This window comes from Grammomys surdaster, unplaced genomic scaffold (genome assembly GCF_004785775.1).
Source record: "Grammomys surdaster isolate TR1022 unplaced genomic scaffold, NIH_TR_1.0 67, whole genome shotgun sequence".
Lineage (NCBI taxonomy): Eukaryota > Metazoa > Chordata > Mammalia > Rodentia > Muridae > Grammomys > Grammomys surdaster.
The window spans coordinates 14,705,425-14,714,302 of NW_021604569.1; the positions used below are offsets into that span (position 1 = coordinate 14,705,425).

At 33.7% G+C, this 8,878-nt stretch overlaps 1 pseudogene; it reads right to left on the reverse strand.

Annotated features, from left to right (window-relative positions):
• The window catches only part of LOC114630633, a 31,248-nt pseudogene extending 23,118 nt beyond the window's left edge, over nt 1-8,130 (reverse strand).
• Between the last annotated feature and the right edge of the window lie 748 nt (nt 8,131-8,878).

Sequence of the window (8,878 nt, forward strand, 5' to 3'; positions counted from 1 at the left end):
AGAGAGAGAGAGAGAGAGAGAGAGAGAGAGAGAGAGAGAGAGAGAGAGAGAGACCTTTTTTTAATCATTGATTTTAAAGGCCGAGATAGATTTCTGTAAAGATTTTTACCACATAATTCAGTTTCATATTATATTTCTTAGCTTAAACTTATTTCAGTCTACCTGTATTGTTGATTCATAAACACAGAACTCAGAGCTTGTTATACTGCAACATGTTTCATCCCATTTTATTCAATACATGTGGTACCCCTTAAAACATATGGTAACCTTGTCCTTGCTATATTTCGGTCGCTATATAGCATGCCAGAAATTTTCTCAGAGGGAAGGGTATATGGTTAAGTTACTAACAAAAGTATGTCAATTTGCAAGCCATTACTCTAAACAGATTGCAATAGATTGCTTGTTACAGTAAAAACTGAAACAAGAAGGCAGAGTATAGCTCTTCACCATCTCAGAGAAGCATCTTCATGTTTGACAAGCAAAACGTTTCACTCTCTGGAAAATGTCAGTAGATGACTGTAAAAATGCCAGAGTTGACCTGAAAGTTAAAGAATAATTTAGCAAGAAGTTGAATTTGCAATAAAGATCTATGTTTAAGGATGGTCAACTGTATGTCAATACATCTCCGCAATATTATACTGCATGTCTCAGTAGTGTCACAACTTAGCTAAAATAGACAATAGAAAGATTTGGCATTCCTCTAGTGCTGCATTTTAAAAACTTAGAAATTTGTGGAAGATCTAAACAAATGTATATTATAATCTTCACAAAAATTTATCGGGGTTTCACAGGTTGACACATTTGCAATTGTCTCGTCAACGTGTGTTTATGCTCCTACGCTTCAATCCTTTGCAATTTAGCATCTTTTAAACATGAGAAATCTTTCTTTATCTTACATCACTGTGCAGACTAAAAATGACAAAATCTAGATTCCTTTTACCTAATAAATATACACTCTGAAAGCAAAGTTATGCTTTTATTTATAAACCACGCACATGCATACACACACACACACACAAAGAGCCAGGAATGTTTAATCCCAACACTCATGTGGCAGAGGCTGGTAGATTTCTCAGTTCATCCTGCTCTACAAAGCAAGTTCTAGGATCAATAGGGAAATACAGAGAAAGTCTATCATAATAAAAGAAAAACAAAACAAATCAAAAAGAAAACAAAAAAATCGAAAAACAAATATCAGATAATTTCTCTCTATTTGGAATATAGGATGCTAAAGGGAGGTTTTTGTTAGTGAACAAGGAGACCAGTGGGGGAGGAAAGAGTAGACAAGAAAAGCTGTGTTTTAATATGAACAATGTTCAATGAATAACATGTATGAAGATGAAATAGTGAAATCTACTTTTTACAAAACTCAAATACATAATAGGTTTTCTGGAAAGCAGTCTTTTGGTATGTGTTTTTCACATTTGGCATTGACTGAAGTCGTGTTCTTCATGCCATTGTCCATTACGAAGCCTTGAGTCCAGCTGACTAGAGGATTGCCCCACATTCTGTCATTTCTCAAAGCTTAATTTAGGATTACTTTTAAGTTAAGCTGCTGTAGCATGAATGCTTCACAGTGACACTGAGCATTGCTCATCGTGGGATATCAAAGGCAGGCAATGCCAGCTCTTCCTGCCCTGGATGATCCTCACCTCAATCATTTAGTTAAGATGGTGACAATGAAATTGAGAGAGATTTATTGTTTAGCCTCCTAAAGCCTTACTATTCTGAGCTTCACTGGTTTCTCACAGAGCATCGACCTCTCAGATTGCCTGCTTGCCACTGTCCATACCAGCCTCTTGATTCCTTGCTCAGTTGAGTGCATAGAAATGTTTAAATATTTTAAGCTCATAAACACTGGTAGGAACATGCTCTGGCTCTGGAGCTCTGTCATGTCACATCCTCTCCCATTTCTTTTAAAGGAAAATGTATTTTTGACAACTTAGCTACATGTCTTCAATACTAACCTCTAAGCAACTTGATAATTGATATAATCTGGATTTTCCTTCTTCAGTCTAAGCTTCCCTGTAAGCTTCAAAATGTTGCAACAAATAGAAACTATTACTTGTTCATTTCATTAATTCTGATGGCAAAAATTAAAGCTTCTAACATCCCTATACTCTTAAAGCTCAGTTCCCCTTTTATTGTCATAAAACACTATTGTATATTTCCATCCACATCTTTAATTATCATGTGAATTATAAAGATTTTTCATGGATACATGGCACTTTTCCTGTGTCAAGCTCCACTAGACTGTATTTATTTATATTTCCTGTGCACATATTATATAATGTGATAAAAATGTTCCATCCTATGACTCTGTCTTTCATTTTAAAATAGAGTGTTGTATTTCATGCAATGTCTCCCAAGTATCAGACATGCAATAGATTTGGGACAGTTCTTGAGAGTCCTCAGCCCAAGAATCTTATAGTGTAATGAGTGTGTGCCAATGGATGATGTTGACTTCAATAAGAAAGGGAGAGTGACTATAGATAAAGACATAGATCTGTAGTTGTTTATATGGCCTTCTAGGAACATACACAAGTCTAAAATTGTTGTATTTTTCAATATATAATATTATACATGCATGTGTGCAAGGGTATGCTTGTGCTGGGTGGTGTGTGTGTCTGTGTGTATGTGTGTTTGAGAGAGAGAGAGACAGTGTGTGTGTGTGTGTGTGTGTGTGTGTGTGTGTATGTGTGTGTATACACCTAATCTAAATGCTTGGTAAAAAAAGTGAGATGTAAACTATTGAGACATTTGCACATGTACAATAATATATTTTAAGGATGTAATGCAAATTTGATTATAAATTTCACTTATTATTCACATACCATATATATGATAATCTATATAATGCTTTTAGTGTATTTATATTTCAGATGCAAATTTTGTATTTCAGCCTTATGTCAATATTGAAAAAGAATTGGGATTAAGAATATTTCATCATTTGATTTTAGAGTTAGTTATGTTTAACCAGAATATGTAAGATATATGGATATATATATATATATATATATGGTATATATACATTTATATAACTATATCTACTTTATATTTGTGTGTGTAAACATACACACGTAGAAAAGAGAAGTCTTTTGCAATTCAAAAGCTAGTTAAGCATTGGTTCTAATACTGCCATCAGAATACTTTATAATGGGTATGATACTCACAGAACAAAGAGCATAAAGTATAAATGTGATTATTTAAAGTAAGGGACAGAAAGAATTACCTGGAACTCACAAATAAGCATTAGGCTTAGTAGTATACACTGCCTCATGTAAGTTCATGTTTCTTTGGACACAGGTATGGGTTTCCCATAGACCCAAAGCCTTTCAGTAAAAACAGAAAATAGTCACAGGACTTGTAGAAATTAAAAGCACTAAAATGTAGCTACTGTAGACCTTGATGATGGTCAAACTGCTGCTACTTGCTCTCCCAACTTTGACTCAAAATTATTGATGTGACTATTTAAAATGGGGGAGAGAAATAATTCTCTGGCATTTAAAAACAAGAGCTGGGTGAGTTGAGTTTTCCATACTAATGAGCAATATCCAGGGAAATCAGTCCTGAAAAAAAGAGTATTATTCTTCCTTTCCATACCACTACTGTAACCAGTCAATTAAATGCAGTATGATTTGTTGTTACAAATAAGTGTAAATGAAAGAAATCTAGAATTAAGATATTAATTAATGCTCTACAAAGGAGAAAATTATTAACAAATTCCACATCATATGAAGGGTTGTAAAATATTTATTGTGTGTAAATTTTCTTTCATCAAAAATGTGAGTGAGATGTGATGAAGAAAATATAGAATTCTATTGGTGCAAAATCTATTACTATATTTAAAAAGAATACTAAGTCTTTACCACTTTCTAATATGTCTGTTTATTAACTAGCAACTGCCTTTCATATATAATTATCTGTTTGCAACATTTTAATTTTTTTAAACAATTGTTGTTTGACAGTTTCATATGTCTATCCAATAAATTTTGATTACTCTCTCTCCTATTCTTCCTATGTCCCTCTCATCACTGTCAACACCACCAGATTCCTTTTCAATACCATTCACAAATTCATAAATTTCAGTTTGGTTTTGTTGCCAATTTAGCTTGACAAGGGTCATCTGTGTGACCATTGGATTGGAGCTATCCACTGAAGATTTGTGAAATTATCCATGGTTACAAAAATGAAAGTAATGATTCTTCCCTATCTGCCTCAATCAATCATCAGCAAAATAGTCATGAATAAAGTATAGGAATGTCCTGGTCCCTCCCAGCAGTTAAGTGTTGGGCTATCCTTGTCCTACCTCTTTCTGCCTGGCGGTTAATATGCTCATTTTAATGCAGACATAGTGCAGGCATCTTCAGCTATTGAGAGGTCATGGCAGCAGTGGCTTTGTCTCACCCAGCAGATAAACATCCTCAGCCCTTCTTCTAATCATCTCACTTTCATGATTGTACCCACTTCTGCAGTATTTCCTGAGCCTTAGAATGGATGATATTTTGTCTTGTTTAGATCTGAGCACTCATCTGTTCCATACTCTCAGCAAGCAGTCATGAGTGTCATCATTTACCATTGTTCATTTAAAATAGACATCTTTCTGATTTCAAAGACAGTTTGCTGAGAAGACTGAGAGTAGCATATGTCTATAGGTTTTAAAAAATGTCTAGAATGCATTTTCATGCTATATATATTTTTCTAAACAATCCTATTCAGACCCTCCTCAAACACAACTATACCTACTCTCTTGAGTTGTTGACCAGGTTTACAATTTTAAGCATGGAATCTTTTTTGTGGTGTGTATCTCAACTACATTGAGAATAGGTTTTAACATCCCCAAACAGTAACAACATTTTTGCACAAATGACTTCGCAATGGATTTTAATGGATAAATATCCTGTTAAAAATATTCACTTCTTAAAGTAAGGAAAGAAAGTCATATCCAGTAAATTTTAATATATGAGATATAGGTAGATAAAACCATATTTACAAATACTTTGTATAAAAACAATTGCTTATTTTTGCCTTGTGGGAAATCAAACCTAACACATCAAGGTACACGTTAAAGTTAGTTAAGTCAAAGCTCAAGTATTCAATATCACAACCAAGACTCTGTTACTTATTATTCTTGATAGTCACTTTTATTCTTTTTTAATTTATATCTACTATTTTGGTTCTTATATACTTTACATTCTTGTTTATTTACTTACCACAGTTTTTACAAGCTAAATACATGTCCAACATACTGTTTTGCACATAATAAAAGAATGTTTGTTTTTATTGCCAAATATGTTGACAGGTACTTGAAAGGTGAAAACCAATTAAACTTTATATTACCAAGTTCAGTATTCATTATCATATTTAATTTACTTGTAAAGTTTAGCTTTAAAAGGTAGTCAATCATTAAATTAGGGTTATAAAACAATGGTCTGTTTAAATCTAATCTCACAGTTCAATAGAAAGAAATTTGAAGTAAATACAGCTTTTCATTGTTTAAATATCATTTGATATGTTTACAAAATTCAGTGAAAGATTGATTGTGGTTGTAGACTAAGATAAAACTAGTAAGTGTTTTAGATTAGCAAGTTCACACATTAAAAGGCTAATTCCAGAACAAAAGACAAGTTTAAAAGCAAATAAAAAATGAAAAACATAAACACTTACTTGATGAATTTAGAACAATTTAACATTGCTGAATGTCACTGTTAAAGTATGGAAGTAGATTGGACCTAGAATATCGATGTCTTCCAGTGTCTATATTATTTGGTAAAAGTATTTTATTCTAGTCCTGAGGACTGTATGTACAAGATTTTAATTCCATACAACTGGATTTCAGTCTGAGTCTTCCTAATTTGGTAACTGTAACTGTCTGATTATGCAAGAACCTGAACTGTGCTTTGTGTGTTGATAGAGTAGAAAGGAGGAAGAATTGATGAAGAAGAAGATAAGAGGAGAATGAGAAGGAAATAAGGGAAAAGGAGAGCCGTAGAGGAGAAAGGATATATACTCCAGTATATTTCAACCTGTTTCTAGTTGTGTGGAACATATTTTCATTCTTCCAGCGGGAATATGGCCACATCAATAGTACTCAACTTTAATCCCAAACTATGCAGATACAATTAGATTGTACAATGAGGTACACAAGTTTGAAAGTGATGTCTATTTGTGTGGCTAAGTGACAAAATAGGGAAAGATTTGTTAGAATAGGATATATCCATCTGTCACAAGAACAAAGAAGAAAGAAAGACTACTTTTGGGTAGGAGAGCTCAGGAAGAAGAGAGTATAGTACATGAATGGAGTAAAACATGGAGAACTGTGCAGTAGAGTTGAAACAGAGAGTAGAATAGCACCGAGAGGGAGGAGACAGTTTTACCAGAAAAGTTTTACAGTGACAAATTGAAGAGATAGCAAGCTAGAGAGTGGAATACAGAACAAGCAGGAGAATGAGAAGGAGCCTGAAGATTAGAAGATTAGAATTAGTGTGAGCCAAGCAGAACCTGAGAGAAAAGCCTGATTGAAATAGTCAGCTTGGAGACGAGTTCGAGCCAGAAAAACCTGAGTTGAACCAGCCAGCTAGATTTCAGAAAGATCACGAAAGTTGAGCTTATTCATCAGTAAATCTCAGAGACTGACAACATTCTAGGCATAGATTAGATTGTACCAAGGTTAGAAGTTTCCAGGTTTAGGCCTAGGTTTGCAAACAGGAGCAGTAAGCCTATGAAACAGCAATTACAACAGGAAAATAAAGTTACACACACTGACAGCTCTTCTAGCAGTCCTGAGTTCATCCAAGAAACCTTATGGTTTGCTCACAACTATCTGTAATGGGATCTGACCCCTTCTTCTGGTGTGTCTAAAGGCAGCTGTGGTATACTCATATACATAAAATATACAAGTTATACAAACACACACACACACACACAATCTTAATCAAATATGTCATGTCAGAATACTCTTCCTAATAGACCAGGGCTACACTCCACACTTATAATCATTGAATTATAGTTATATATTTCTAAACACAGTGTCATTCTGATTTTTTGCTTTAATATATGAAATTTTGGAAAGACACAATTCAGATCACACCATTGCTCTCCATCCTCCAAACTCATGTTTTTTGTGACAGAATGCAGTCTTTCTACTCAAACACTTTTAAAGGTTTACTCCACCCATAAGTCCTCTTCCTATGTAGAACTCCTTGTTATGGACATAGACACACATATGCTTAGTGGGAATTTCTGTCCGAGTATAATCTTACTGTTTATATTGCTTTGGAAAACTGTTGGCAGACAATTGAAATGGTTTATTCAGTTACTACTGTTAGAAATCTTCTAATTCTTTACTTCAAGTCAACCTGTCATGGCCCTACTGATGAACTCCACTATAATTTAATATTTACTGAAATAAATAATTTTCTTTTTGTTCTAAGTTAGGAGGTTTTTAAAGTTTGGCCTTGTGAATATATACTTACTGTTCTATTAACACAACCATATTAAATTTGTAACATAAATCAAAAAATATGTCAAGTCAATACTATATATTTGTATAGTGGAGAGATGGCTTAGTGATTAAAAATACTTGTGAAAGCTGGAAAAAACTGAGTTTGATCTTCAGAACAACTCCCATACACACAGAGAGAGAGGGAGGGGAAGGGGGAGACAGAGACAGACAAACACAGAGAGACACAGATAGACACAGAGACACAGAAAGAGACAGAGAGGCAGAGTGATGCAGTGGCATTCCGAGTATAACTGTTGCACTCTTATGATAAGGTGTGAGGAAGAACAGAATTATCTTGAAGCTCATATGGTAGCTAGCTTGGAGCTAACACTTTGAAACAAAAATAAATCTTGTCCCAAAAACGTATAATATAAGAATGGACTCATAAAATTTGTCCTTTGACTTCCATACATGTGCTCATGCAAGGGCGTTCTCTGTCTCAAAACAGTAATCAATATCATCACTACCATATCATCATCATCATTACTACCACCACCACCACCATCATCATCATCAACATTGTCACTACCACCACCACCATCATCACCATGATCATTATCATCACAAATATCATTACTATCATCAACAGCATCATCATTATCGTCATCATCAAGACGATCATCCATTTGTAAAAAATAAACTCAATAGCAAGTATACATTCTTATACTTTTGCATATATACAGTCTATTACTTTGTTTAGTCTTTGACTTTAGGATATAGTTAATTAATAATTACTAACCAAGTTTTAAAACACTTGGAAATGAAATAAACTAACTTACATATTTAAAAAATATGTACTAGAAGATATATCACTTTGGTGGACATTACTGTATTACTTATTTTTATACTGAACTCTGTTTCTCTGATAAGGCTGATTATGATATGAAAGGCTAAGATGGTAACTTTGAAGCAGTTGAAATACTGATATTTGGTTATATAAGACAAGAATATTATTGGATAATGACTAACTCTAAAACAATCTTTAGATTTTAAACTTGTAACTGTGTTGAGTGAAAGCTATTTCTAATACAGATTCAAGACTGACTTAAAACAGAGTATGCTTTTATTTGTTTCATTCATTATTTTAATTTAAGAATAATTTTAAATTAGCACACAGGATATTGACTATATGGGATTATTGAAACAAGTATGACTTTCCACTCTCTCGTCTTCTCCACTTCCTTTTATGCCTTACTCTCCTTCCATTTTTTCTCCTAGTCTTTTTTCTTCTTTCATGTTCACAGGCCCTAGTGTCCTCTGCCTAACTTCCATTCTTCTTTGTCACTGATGCTACCACCTCTTGTTCTCCTTTTGTTTCTTTTTAACCTTAGAATATTCATGTGTCTACATGTATTCCTTAAAAGAATGGATGAA